Source organism: Catharus ustulatus, chromosome 2, assembly GCF_009819885.2.
Source record: "Catharus ustulatus isolate bCatUst1 chromosome 2, bCatUst1.pri.v2, whole genome shotgun sequence".
NCBI lineage: Eukaryota > Metazoa > Chordata > Aves > Passeriformes > Turdidae > Catharus > Catharus ustulatus.
The window spans coordinates 123,367,407-123,382,297 of record NC_046222.1 but is presented as its reverse complement, the minus strand read 5'-3'; positions in this window follow the sequence as shown (position 1 = coordinate 123,382,297).

Sequence of the window (14,891 nt, the reverse complement as noted above, 5' to 3'; positions counted from 1 at the left end):
GAAGGGGCTCCAGGAGAGCTGAGAGGGACTGGGGACAAGGGAGGGAGGGACAGCACACAGGGAATGGCTCCAAAGTGGGGTTTGTGGGATTTTGGGCAGGAATTGTTCCCTGGCAGGGTGGGCAGGGCTGGCACAGGATCCCTGGAATGTTCAGTTCCAGGTTGGACACTGGGGACAGTGGGAGGTGTCCCTGCCATGGCAGGGGTGGCTCTGGGTGGGATTTGAGGTCATTTCCAACCCAAACCATTCCACAGTTGGACAATTCCAACAGATGAAAACAATTGCCAGCATCATTTCTTATTGCCACCAACTCTCACTTCTTAACTCCCAAGAAAATGAGGATTCCCTCTCCATTTGCAGCCTCTGCTGTGCCATTTAACACCCAATTTACCAGCCCAGCAGGAGCAGGGGGTGCTGAGCCTGAGTTACCGAGCAAAGCCCAGCTCTGCCAGGCTGTCCCTGTGTCCCAGCACTCCCACTCAGGGGACAATGGAAGGGGACTGTCCCTCAGCAGGCACAGTTTGGAATTTTTGGGTGCATGGCAGGATGGTCCTGTGGGGATCCAGGATATCCTTGCTCCTGTAATTCCCTTTCTGAGGTACCGCAGTGATCCTCAGCACTGCATCCTGTCAAAATACAGATTTTTCCTGGCTTGTTTCAGCAGCTCCAATGTCTGGAAAACATCCAAACCTTTTTTCAGTGGAAGCTGATCCACCTGACACTGGCACTTGCAATGAGTGCAGGGCAATCGTGGTCTCCATGATACCAAAAGTGAGGTGAAGCAGAACAGGGCTTTGTGTGTTGTATCAGCAAAATGTGGGGATTTATCTCCCAAATTTTAGATTAGGTAAAACACAGAACGATTCCTGCAGCAATGCAAAACAACCTGTGGAAAACACAGCAGCAGTTGCAGGGAAGGAGGAAGTCAAGGAGCCCCTTGCAGAGATGTTGTGAGTGCTGATACACCAAAAAAAAGAGATTATTTTAGTAATTCCCACGTTGAAATGAGATACAAAAAGTGAAACAATGACCTGTGGCGTTGCTTTATGGGATGTGGAACCCCTGTGTTGTGTAATGAGAAGTTCCAAGGCTGCCAGGCAGAACAACTCGTGCTTCTCTCAGCAGAAGAACTCAGGGAGTAACAGCAACTCCTTCACAGGGTTTGGGGCAGTGGAGTCTGCACAGTTCCCTCCTTGTCCAAACTGGAGGATCCCACACAGTCAGCAACTCCTGGGATCACTTCTTTTGCTGCTGCCTCCCTATTCTCAAGCTCCCATGGCAATCCCAGATAAAACAGAAGGTCTCCAATGCCTCCACCCCGTTCTTGGGGCAGCAAAACACAGAATTTACCCCTGAGCTTTCCCTCCAGCAGCTGAGAGTGCTGGCACCTTTCCCTTGGCACCACCAACCCCTCAGGTGTAAATCAGCACAGAGATCCCACACTGTGCATTTTCTCACTCATTTAGGAGCAGCAGCAGCACCAAACCCATCCTGGGCTGGGGACAGTGACAGCACAGGGTGATGTCCCTGCAGTGCCAGTGCTGGCACAATCCCTGCTGAGAATTTGCCATCTTTGCTGCCCCAACCCCTCAGGAGTAAATTAAGCACAGAGATCCCACTCTGGGCTTTTCCTCACTCATTTAGGAGCAGCAGCAGCACCAAACCCATCCCAGCCTGGGGACAGTGACAGGCACTGGGTGATGTCCCTGCAGTGCCACCACTGGCACAGTCCCTGCTGAGAATTTGCCATCTTTGCTGCCCCAGCCCCTCAGGTACAAAATCAGCACAGAGATCCCACACTGTGCATTTCCTCACTGATTTAGGAGTAGCAGCAGCACCAAACCCATCCCAGCCTGGGGACAGTGACAAGCACAGGGTGATGTCCCTGCAGTGCCACCACTGGCACAATCCCTGCTCAGGGATTTTCCTTGTGCTGATTTACACCTGAGGAGTTGGGGCAGCAGAGATCCCACACTGTACATTTCCTCACTGATTTAGGAGCAGCTGCAGCACCAAACCCATCCTGGGCTGGGGACAGTGACAGGCATGGGGTGATGTCCCTGCAGTGCCACCACTGGCACAGTCCCTGCTCAGGGATTGTTTTTGTGCTGATTTACACCTGAGGGGTTGGGGCAGCAGAGATCCCACACTGGGCCTTTCCTCACTGATTTAGGAGCAGCACCAAACCCATCCTGGGCTGGGGACAGCAATGGCACAGGGTGATGTCCCTGCAGTGCCAGTGCTGGCACAATCTCTGCTGAGAATTTGCCATCTTTACTGCCCCAACCCCTCAGGTATAAAATCAACACAGAGGTCCCACACTGTGCATTTCCTCACTGATTTAGGAGCAGCAGCACCAAATGCATCTTGGGCTGGGGACAGTGACAGCACTGGGTGATGTCCCTGCAGTGCCACCACTGGCACAAACCCCCTCAGGGATTGTCTTTGCTGCCCCAACCCCTCAGGTATAAAATCAGCACAGAGATCCCACACTGTGCATTTTCTCACTGATTTAGGAGCAGCAGCAGCACCAAACCCATCCCAGCCTGGGGACAGTGACAAGCACAGGGTGATGTCCCTGCAGTGCCACCACTGGCACAATCCCTGCTCAGGGATTGTCTTTGCTGCCCCAGCCCCTCAGGTATAAAATCAGCGCAGAGATCCCACACTGTGCATTTCCTCACTGATTTAGGAGCAGCAGCAGCACCAAGCCCATGCCAACCTGGGGACAGCAATGGCACAGGGTGATGTCCCTGCAGTGCCACCACTGGCACAATCCCTGCTCAGGGATTTTCCTTGTGCTGATTTACACCTGAGGGGTTGGGGCAACAGAGATCCCACACTGTGCATTTCCTCACTCATTTAGGAGCAGCCACACCAAACCCATCCTGGGCTGGGGACAGTGACAGCACTGGGTGATGTCCCTGCAGTGCCACCACTGGCACAGTCCCTGCTGAGGATTTGCCACCTTTGCAGCTCCAGCCCCTCAGGTGTAAAATCAGCACAGAGATCCCACACTGTGCATTTCCTCACTGATTTAGGAGCAGCAGCACCAAACCCATCCCAGGCTGGGGACAGCAATGGCACTGGGTGATGTCCCTTCAGTGCCACCACTGGCACAGTCCCTGCTCAGGATTTGCCACCTTTGCTGCCCCAGCCCCTCAGGAGTAAATTAAGCACAGAGATCCCACACTGGGCTTTTCCTCACTCATTTAGGAGCAGCCACACCAAACCCATCCTGGGCTGGGGACAGTGACAGGCACTGGGTGATGTCCCTGCAGTGCCACCGCTGGCACAAACTCCCTCAGGGATTGTCTTTGCTGCCCCAGCCCCTCAGGTGTGAATCAGCACAGAGATCCCACACTGTGCATTTCCTCACTCATTTAGGAGCAGCACCAAACCCATCCTGGGCTGGGGACAGCAATGGCACTGGGTGATGTCCCTGCAGTGCCACCACTGGCACAATCCCTGCTCAGGATTTGCCACCTTTGCAGCTCCAGCCCCTCAGGTATAAAATCAACACAGAGATCCCACACTGTGCATTTCCTCACTGATTTAGGAGCAGCAGCAGCCACACCAAACCCATCCTGGGCTGGGGACAGTGACAGGCATGGGGTGATGTCCCTTCAGTGCCACCGCTGGCACAATCCCTGCTCAGGATTTGCCACCTTTGCTGCCCCAACCCCTCAGGTGGTAAAATCAGCACAGAGATCCCACACTGTGCATTTCCTCACTGATTTAGGAGCAGCCACACCAAACCCATCCTGGGCTGGGGACAGTGACAGCACAGGGTGACATCCCTGCAGTGCCAGTCCCTGCTCAGGATTTGCCACCTTTGCAGCCCCATCCCCTCACCCTGCCGAGGCCCACTGTCACACGTGTGTTGGTGACACATCCCCACACCCCTTGGTCCTGGCACAGGATGCAGGAGAGCCGGGAGATGCAGTGCCAGCCATGCTGGGGCTGGCTGCAGCATTTCCATGGCAATGCCCGCGTCTGTCTGCAGCTCTGTGCGTGCCAGCAGCAGGGAACGGGCAAGGGACAAAGCCCAGACAGTCTGTGGATGGGTGACCTGGGGCTGCAGCACTGCAGGGATGTGTGCTGTCACTGCCAGGCAGGTGTGGGCACACGTGTGAGCTCTGGGAGATCACAGGGATGGGGAAGGGCCTGGGAGAGGCAGGGCAGGAGGAGCTGAGGGAGCCTGGATTGTCCAGCTGGGGCACAGGGGGCTGGGGGACACCCATGGGGCTGCAGCTCATCCCAAGGGTGGCTCTGACAGGGACAGCACCAGGGAGAGGCTGGAGGGAATTTGAGATGGATTTTAGGGCAAGGTTCTTCCCCCAGGGAATGGGCACAGAGCTCCAGGAGCTGCCAGGGATGCCCAGGCTGGGATTTTGGGGGGGCTGGCACTGGGTGATCCCTGGGGGTTTATTCCAGCTCAGGACATTCCATGGTTCAGTCCCACCAAGGTCAGCACTGCTGGATGCTCATCAGGCTCCAGCACAGTGAAGATTGAAGCTGTGTTCACATCTGAGATGGGATTTGGGATAATTCCACCTCTTTGCTTTGTTTATTGATTTATTTATTAATATTTATTTCCCCATCTCCACTGAGCTCCGAGGCAGAGCCTTGCAGGAAGGAATCTCTGTGTGTGTGAATGAGCTTGAGATGTTTCCCCCAAAAACCCCTCAGGAACTGGAGGAAGGTGCTGCTCCTGCCATCCCACCTGGTCTGAAAAACTGCCCAAGGCAGGGTGTGGGAATGAGGGGAAGAGGAAAAAGCAAAGTCCTCAATCTCCTTGGGACAGCAGGGCTGGGCCCAGGGAGAGGCTGGAGCTGGGCCAGGAGGGATTTAGGGTGGGTTTAGGGCAAGGTTCTTCCCCCAGGGAATGGGCACAGAGCTCCAGGAGCTGCCAGGGATGCCCAGGCTGGGATTTTGGGGGGTCTGGGTGATCCCTGGGAGTTTATTCCAGCTCAGGATATTCCATCATTCTGTGTTCATGGAGGAGTTCTGGGCCTTATTTCATTTTCAGGACCAATCAGTGCAAGCAGAGATGGAAGGAGCAGCACAGACCAGGAGCCAGCACAGCTCTGGGGGCAACATCAGCATCACCTGAGGGACTGCAGCACCACTGGGATTTTGTTTTTTGGAGGCTTTAACTGAGGTGCAGCAGCTCTAGCACTGGGATTTTGTTTTTTGGAGGCTTTAGCTGAGGTGGGGCCATGTTCCACCTTCTGCAAGGTGTGGGCTGGAGCTGCAGGTGAGTGTGGGCTGGGGATGAGCACACGACACAACAGCAACAAAAAGCAAATCAGAATTTCATTTCCTGTGAGCAGCAGCAGCTCTGCCCTGTTTGGTGGTGGGTTCTGACAGTCACACTGCAAACAGCAGGAGAATTGCCCTTAGAAATCCCCAGGAAGCAATAAATGCCCTTTAGCAGGGGGGGAAGGCAAAATTTGCCTTTTTTAATTTCCATTTCTGGCCTTGTCACATGAAATCTGAACACTGACCAGTGTGAAAATGCCAAAGAAACTGGAATGCTTGAAGTTTGCTTTCTTTCCTGGCACTCTTAAAAAAAAAAAAAAAAATTTAAAAAGGCTTTTACCACTTTGTAGCCCTACCAAAATAAATAATTAACAATAATGAAATTGTTTCATATCACATAAACAACAGCCCCAGGCCTCACTTTTTGGTGGATGGTTTATATCTATAGTTTCCTTTGGCAGGGAAAGAAACAGCTCTGACTCTATCTCGAGATAAAATTATAAGCACAAATATCACACAGCAAAGAGCACTCCAAGTTTTGAAGTCCTGAGAGGAACAATACCAGTTGGTGTTTTTTTTTTTTTTTTTTTTTTTCTTTCCATAATGTCACCTCACCCAGGGGAAGCTGCTTTGATTTCTCAAATTTAGTGATGGCTGAAACTTGGGAGAATCCAAATTGGACATTTTTATGTTTTATGTTTATTTTTTTTATCCAAAGATCCCTCCACAGATGATCCTGGAACAACTCACCTGCCCAGAAAATGCTGTTTTCTCTTTGTGCCCAGCCCAGCTCCAGCTGTTCTCCTCCCTGGAGAATGATCCATGGGATTCTTGCTCTCCAGCTGCCCTTCCACACCACAGATCCCTCTGGTGCAGGACCCAGGAATGGGAGAAGGAGGATCAATATCTAGAATTGTGAAATTTGGCAGCAGCTCCTCTGACAGTGGTGTTTGGGAAGGAGGGAAAGCAAACCCCCTTTGTTCTGTGGGATTTTCCTCCTTTTATTTGTGGGATCTACAGAGATCAGGTTCTTGGGGATGAGCTGGAAAAGAGGCACCAAAAATCTGACAGCCCTGGAGGGCAAAGGGATCCTGGGCTGGGTCAGGGCAAGGAGGGGATTTTGCTTTGGGAGATCTCACCTGGGAGAATCCAGGGAGCTTCTGGGAGAGCCCAGGGGAGCCTGGAGCTGCTGGAGCCCCTCTGGAGCCAGCTGGGACACCTGGGGGTGACACCTGGGCAGGAGAAGCTCCAGGGAGAGCTCAGAGCCCTGCCAGGGCCTGAAGGGGCTCCAGGAGAGCTGAGAGGGACTGGGGACAAGGGAGGGAGGGACAGCACACAGGGAATGGCTCCAAAGCGGGGTTTGATGGGATGTTGGGAGTTAGGAATTGTTCCCTGGGATGGAATTGCCAGAGCAGATCCTGTCCATGGACCCCTGGAATGTTCAGTTCCAGGTTGGACATTGGGACAGTGGGAGGTGTCCCCATGGCAGGGGTGGCTCTGGGTGGGATTTGAGGTCATTTCCAAACCATTCTGGGGCTCTGTGCTGTGCCAGGGCAGAGGGCAGAGAGCTGAATCCCAGGGGTGGCCAAGGTGGAAAGGCAGGGTTGGAGAATGGAGCTCCCTCCCCTTCCCTGTTTGCTGAACTTACTGTGGTCCTGGAAGGAGGAACCTTTCTCTGGCAGAGCCCAGAGGGGCCATTTCCATCCCAGACTTCCAAAGTTCCATGGCATTTCCATAGAATCATGGAATCCCAGAGCTACAAGTTGATTTCATCCCACCCCAGCCATGGCAGGGACACCTCCCACTGTCCCAATGTCCAACCTGGAACTGAACATTCCAGGGATCCAGGGGCAGCCACAGCTCCTCATCCCAGTGGGCTCCACATCTTTGCCCACCCCAGAGCAGCTGCTGGAAGGACAAGGAGCTGTGGAAGGGGAAAATGGAACTGGAAGAGGCTGCTGAGTTCCAGGAGGGTTTTTCAACCAACAGAAAATGTGATAATGGGAGAAAATGAGAGGATTTTCCTGGCTGGATATGGATGAGAGGTTTCAAAGGGAGAAATCCTGCTCTCAGGATACACTCACAGTATTTTCATAAGGATTTGTCCTTCAGAGATGGATTATTCAACTTTTCTTATCACAGGAATGGGAAGATTAAAGATCCCAAACGCTCTGTACTTTGGAGCTGTTGTAATAAATGTGCCAGGAATCTGGGGAGATTTCCAAAACGCATTTTAATCCATAGTAGGCTGGAAGTTGTGCAGTGTAAGCAATTTTCATTGTTGGATGGAAGTAAATATAAATTAGTGAAGAATCTGAAAATCCTGTTCCACCCAGCAGCTCAGAGAGCATTTCAATCCTGTGTACACAGGCTTTTGGAAGGGAGGAAGGCAGAAAAGCTGTGACAAACCACCACTTAATGACACATTTGCCAAATGGAGCTGGTGGTTTGCATGCACAAAAGCTCTTCCTGCACCTCCTGAAGTGCACAAACAGCTTTTCCCTATGCAAAGCACCTCTGCAGGATGTCCACACCTCCACCCAGGATGGTGCAAGGCCAGGCAGAGATGGAAAAATTCAGATTTGCAATTGTGGAGGCCAAGCTGAGGTCCCTTTCAAAGTTACTTTCCAGCTCCTCATTTCAATATGTATTTTATATTTTTAATATAAAGATTGAAATGTATTCAAGAGGAGCCATTGGGAGCTAATCTCTGTCCCCTGCCCCAAACCCTCATTCCAGTTGGATGTGAAAGGTCTGAGCGTTATCAGAGTGGCTGCAGTGCCCAGGGGATGAGTCATGGAGCACATTCCCATTCCTGCCCCTGGACAGAGCTCTGGGAACACAAAGGGCTGGCAGGAGGAGGAGGAGCAGCACTGCAGCAGCCCCCAGCTCCTGCGAGGAGAGAACTGCAGAATTGTTTCCATCACATGGTTAATGACTCAGCACTGTTAGCCCAAAATATTTTTTTTTTTTTTTCTCCTCTCCACCAGCTCGTCTGGGGAAAAAGAATGGGGGCACTGGGAGAGGGGAGGGGAGGGGAGCTGGGGCTTTGCTGGGTGGGCATCACACAGAATTTCCACTCTGGATTTGCTTGGGCTGTGACACCCCAGAGAGATCCCAGCTGGGTTTGGTGCCCAGAACTGCCTGGAGCTTTGGGCACCTCCACATGGAACAGGTCTAAAGCTCCTGGGGAGTGTCCAGAGGATGGGGAAGGGTCTGGCTGGGGGATTGCTGGGGTGTGTGTGCTTGGATCACTGATCCCTGTGGGTTCCCAAACCCTGCCCAGCCCTGGGGGCTGCAGAGGGGCAGGAATGGCCAGGAGGGAGTGGAGGGAGTGGAGGGAGCCTGCTCTGCTCTGGGGCTGCTGCTGCTGCTGAGCCCACCCTGCTTCTGCTGCCCCAGAACTGGGAGTGAAATGTGGGAACCAGCAGATCCCTCTGGATGGTTCCAGACCCTGGCAGGGGCTCAGGAGCCTTGGCACAGATCCCAGAACCCCTGTGCCTTGGATTTCAACCCCTTGGGAAAAATTACCAGCCTTACATGAAGAGTTACAAGTCACAAAAAATAAGTAGAGTGCAAGTTAGATTATTATAAGGTGAAAAAGTAGGATTTTAAGATTGTTTATAATGAGGGTCTGGGGTCAGGATGGAGGAACCTGGGCGTGTTCTGTCCTTCTTTCTCCTTCCTGCATCCATCTTCTGGGTGATGTTGGCACTTTTGGATTGGTTCAGAGCAGAACCAGACTGTACAATATCAGTGATAGGCATTGGAAGATAACTGTAAATAATGTTGATGTAGTTTATAGTATAAAAAGATAATCCCAGCCCAGGGTGGGCAGTGCCTGGGGCTGAGCTGCTGAACAGACCTGGGCTGGGCAGGGAAAGAACTTTAAATGAGATAAAATAAACAACTCTGGGAACAACAGAAGAGTCTCCTGACTCTTTCTCCAGTGCTCTGGGACACAGAGACTCTAAAACAGCACAGGTGTCAGCTCAGGGAACAGAGACACCACTGAGCACATGAGAGGATTTGGAGTTTTGTTTTAAGCCGAGCTCAAGCACACCCAGGGCTGGTTTGTGCCCAGCCCTGCCATCTCTGTCCCTCCCTGGGTTCTGTCACCAGGCTCCAATCCCTGCACGGCCAGCCCGGCTTCCACACAGGATTTCTGCACTGCCCTCACCTCCCGTGTTCTCCTGCTGTTGGACCAGTGTTGATGTGGATTTTGGTGCCAGTCTGGGCTGCTGGCTCCTGTCCCCAGGATTCCTGAGGACACCCACAGCCCTGAGCAGGGAGTTCTGCTGGAGCCTCCCACCAGAGCTGAGGGCTGGAAGGTCACAGCTGCCTTCCCTCCAGCTCATCCCCTCCAGGATGGGCACATCAACCCCCCCTGGGCACCCTGAGCTCCCTTTCCATGGGGAAATTGCTGCTGCTGTCCCCCCTGAGCCTCCTTTTCTCCAGGCTGAGCCCCTTCCCAGCTCCCTCAGCCCCTCCTGGGGCTCCAGCCCCTTCCCCAGCTCCGTTCCCTGCCCTGGACACGCTCCAGCCCCTCCAGGGCTCTCCTGCAGGAGCCAGGACTGGACACAGCCCTGGAGGGACAATCCCTGACAGCAGAAATGCCCCCCTGGCTGTGTGGGGCTGTGGAGGGGTCCCCAGGCTCACTCAGCATCTCCATCTGTGCCACCCTGCCCTCCTGCTCAGGGGGCAGCCAGCACCACAGTCCAGCTCTTAATTTAGACCCCAAATGTTGTCTGTGAGTTCATCATCCCAGATGGACTCGGTGCCAGGAATCTCTGCTGTCAAAGGCTCGTGAAAGCCTCAGTTTTGCAATGGAAGATGAATCAATGTGTCCCCTTGCTGCCTGTTTGTGTTCCCTGTCCCCTGCTTGTAGGCAGGTGCTGCACAGCTCAGCTGCTCTGAACTCACAGCCAGGCTGGCACAAAGTAAGAAAATTTAAGAAAATTTAAATTTGCGCTTTCAGTCACCTTGCCTTTCAAACAGAAACACCCCAGAGAGACCAAAACCACCATCAGCCCAATGATCTGACACAATCCCAGCCCTTCAGGCTCACCCAGTGCCACCCCAGCACCAGCAGCACCACCCCAAACCCTGTCCCTAAGTGCCACTTCCCTGATGGGGACAAATGAGAAGTTCCAGGAGCCCCACAAGCAGGGTTCACTCCAGCCTGGATTTCTGCTGTGTGGGCAGCACTCTGAGGACTCCTTTGGTCCAAAATTTAAATTCCAGGTACCTCAGAGAACCATGGAATGCTTTGGGTGGGAAGGGACCTGAAAAGCCACCCCATCCATCTGTCCCAGGTGCTCCAGTGTCCAACCTGGAACTGAACATTCCAGGGATCCAGGGGCAGCCACAGCTGCTCTGGCAATTCCATCCCAGCCCCTGCCAGGGAACAATTCCTGCCCAAAATCCCACCCAGCCCTGCCCTCTGGCACTGGGAACCATTCCCTGTGTCCTGGCAATCCAGGATTTGTGGAGGAGTTGGAGCTGTCTGGGAATCACTGGATGAGTTGTTCCCATCACATTGTGCATTTTCCATCCTCTATCTGAACGTGAATTGAGGCATCTTGAACTCCAGATTCTGGTTTTTTATTAATCAAATTTGGGGAAGTGAAAGGAGGAACTTATCAATTACAGGAGGAAGGGATTTGCCCTCCCTTTAACCCAAAGCATGTGAAAATCAGCAGGAGGGGTTGGGGTTGCCATGGGCCATTTGCTGCAGCCCTCTGTGGAAACTCCCTGAAATAAACTGCAGCTCCTGGGTGGGAGCCTTGGGGCACAAGAGAACATAACCAAAGAATAATTGACCACAAACATGAGCTACGTGCAGAAATGAGGCTGCTCAGTGCTTTGTTGACTCCAGGAGAGGTTCTGAAGGCAGAAATTCTCCTGAGTTTTTTAAGTGGCACCTCCTGGAGACCTCATGATTATTTCCTGCTCCAAGCACAAAACTCAGGGATGTTTTATGGAGAAAATTACCTGGTGGCTGAGGCTAAAAGATGCTTTACCTGCAGCACCCTCTTTTCAGAGAATTAACCTCGACCACAGTGAAATGAAGAAGAAATTAATGCATTAAAATTGCTCAGAAAAGGAATGGCAGGGCTTGTGTTAACAAGCCCAGAGGGGCCCAGGGAGATGGGAAAGCTGCTCCCAGCCTTGCAAGATCAGACACAACAGGTTGCTGATTTAACAAGCTGCACTAATGCAGGATTTCTTGGCTGATTTTCCCCCTTGAGGAGGAATTTCCCCCAGTTTTAATTCCTCGCTAATTCTGACGCCTCGCGCTCATTTTGTTGGATTTTCCACAGGCTCGTTCCCGAGGTATTTATTTATTTGTGTGTGACCAATCCATCGTCACAGTGAGCAGGATTCTGAACACCCCCAGCATGGATTACAGGAGTGTTGGCTCTTGGAATGCACAGGAGAGGCTGAGGGAGCTGGGGATGCTCAGGATGGAGAGGAGCCCCAGCTGAGAGGGGACTCAGCCTGAGTGTCTGTCCCTGTCTGTCTGTCCTTGTGTGTCCCTGTGTGCAGGGAGGGCAGAGCAGGGCCCAGGCTCTGCTCCATCCCACTGTCCCATTGTCCAGGGGCTGAGCCCAGCAATTCCCCTGCACAGGAGGCACAAACTCCTGCCCTGGGCAGGGACCAGAGAGGGGCTGGAGTCTCCTCCCTGGATATTCCAGAATATCCACAGAGCTGTGCCCTGTGTCCTGGGGTGATCCCAGCTGAGCCCTGGGATCCAGCCTGAGCCCTCCCAGGGTTCTGCACCTTCCCAGCACAAGGGGACAGCCTGTGACACTGCTGTGGCCAGGTCACTGCCCCAGCTCCAGGGGCAGAGCTGGAATGGCTCTGGTTTGCACTGGGGGCAGGAGGGGTGTCCAGAGCTGCAATTCCAAACATCCAGCTCCTGGAGCTCTGCCCTGTCCCCTCTGCAGCAGCAGCAGCTCCATTGGCTCCTCTTCCCTCCCCAGGGCTCTGGGACTGGAATTGGAGCTGGGATCTGGAATTAGAGCTGGGATCTGGGACTGGAATTAGTGCTGGGATCTGGAATTAGAGCTGGGATCTGGGACTGGAATTAGAGCTGGGATCTGGGACTGGAATTAGAGCTGGGATCTGGGACTGGAATTAGAGCTGGGATCTGGAATTAGAGCTGGGATCTGGGACTGGAATTAGAGCTGGGATCTGGGACTGGAATTAGAGCTGGGATCTGGGACTGGAATTAGAGCTGGGATCTGGAATTAGAGCTGGGATCTGGGACTGGAATTAGAGCTGGGATCTGGGACTGGAATTAGAGCTGGGATCTGAGACTGGAATTAGAGCTGGGATCTGGGACTGGAATTAGAGCTGGGATCTGGGACTGGAATTAGTGCTGGGCTCTGGGATTAGAGCTGGGCTCTGGAATTAGAGCTGGGATCTGGGACTGGAATTAGAGCTGGGCTCTGGGATTAGAGCTGGGATCTGGGACTGGAATTAGAGCTGGGATCTGGGACTGGAATTAGAGCTGGGATCTGGAATTAGTGCTGGGATCTGGGACTGGAATTAGAGCTGGGATCTGGGATTAGAGCTGGGATCTGGAATTAGAGCTGGGATCTGGGACTGGAATTAGAGCTGGGATCTGGGACTGGAATTAGAGCTGGGATCTGGGACTGGAATTAGAGCTGGGCTCTGGGACTGGAATTAGAGCTGGGATCTGGAATTAAAGCTGGGATCTGGGGCTGGAATTAGAGCTGGGATCTGGGACTGGAATTAGAGCTGGGATCTGGAATTAGTGCTGGGATCTGGGACTGGAATTAGTGCTGGGCTCTGGAATTAGAGCTGGGATCTGGGACTGGAATTAGAGCTGGAATATGGGACTGGAATTAGAGCTGGGATCTGGGACTGGAATTAGAGCTGGGATCTGGGACTGGAATTAGAGCTGGGATCTGGGACTGGAATTAGAGCTGGGATCTGGGATCTGGAATTAGAGCTGGGATCTGGAATTAGTGCTGGGATCTGGGACTGGAATTAGAGCTAGGATCTGGAATTAGAGCTGGGATCTGGGACTGGAATTAGAGCTGGGATCTGGGACTGGAATTAGAGCTGGAATTTGGGACTGGAATTAGAGCTGGGATCTGGGACTGGAATTAGAGCTGGGATCTGGAATTAGAGCTGGGATCTGGGACTGGAATTAGAGCTGGGATCTGGGACTGGAATTAGAGCTGGGCTCTGGGATTAGAGATGGGATCTGGGACTGGAATTGGAGCTGGGATCTGGGACTGGAATTAGAGCTGGGATCTGGAATTAGAGCTGGGCTCTGGAATTAGAGCTGGGATCTGGGCTGGGAGCCAGGCAGGCTCCTTTCCTCTGTCCCCAAGTGTTTCCAGACTCATCAAAAGTTGGCTTGGAGGAACCATCACTGCAGTGCAAGTCCATCCATGTCCAGGTGTGAAAATGGGAGCAGAAATTGCCCCTGGAGCCCAGTGAGGTCCTCTGGCTTCCTGTGCACCTTGCAGCTGGGATGTGCAGGTGACCTTGCCCCTCTATCAGGGAGATAACACTGCCCTGACCTGGCTGTTCCTCAGGGACACAGCCAGGGAAGCAGGAGGTGCCAGGGTGGGATTTTCTGCTCCTCAGCTGGGAAAGGGTTGAAACAGGGAGGGGAAAGGGGGGTCAGGAGGAGGGAACAGAATTTATTGGGAAATTGTTCATTCAATCACCAGGTGACAGCAGCTCAGCCCTGGGGCTGGAGGGACAGGACAGGGACAGGTTTTAAACTGCCAGAGGGCAGGGCTGGATGGGATCTTGGGCAGGAATTGTTCCCTGGCAGGGGCTGGGATGGAATTGCCAGAGCAGCTGTGGCTGCCCCTGGATCCCTGCAATGTTCAGTTCCAGGTTGGAGCACCTGGGACAGTGGGAGGTGAGAAGAACACATCAGGGGATGCTCCTCTGACAGACCAGCAGAGTGGAACAGCTGAATTTTCAGGATATAATCCTTCCCTGGGCTATTGGCTGTGGAAATGCCTTCAGTTCTGTTTCTAAGCCAAGAGAGGAAGACCCAGGCTTGGAATTCACTCCTGGTTCCGAGCCCAAAAAGCCCAAGATGTGAAGGCTGGGAAGGAAGGATCCCTGAAAATCATCCCTTGGGATTTGCAGCTGTCTGGGGATAGTGACCCTGCTGGCCAGCAAACATGCTTGGGGTTTAGTCAACACTTCACATTCACATCCAGGACAAGTGGAGTTCAAATTCTTCCCAACAGACTAATTAGGCAAAATATTTAGAAAGGCTGCAATTCCAGTCATGCTTTTGCCATAACATTTGGAGAAACAATGATGCTTTCATATAGCCAGAGCCTCTGGGGCTGGGAAAACACACAGGCCCTCGTGGACACAAAATTATACTCAGCTTTAAGAGCTGTAATGACAGAAATTCCTGATGCACCCATGCATCCAAATTTTGCTCGCTGGGCACACCTGAGAAGCTTTTAATTGGGTTGAGGAGGGCTTGAAGTGTTCAATAAAAGGAGAATATCGTTTACAGCAGGAGCAGGGAGCCAAGCAGGCAGAATATGCTCTGCCAGAGCAGGCAATGTATATTTACAAAGCTTTTGCAGCTCCTTTGTTGTGCATTCTTT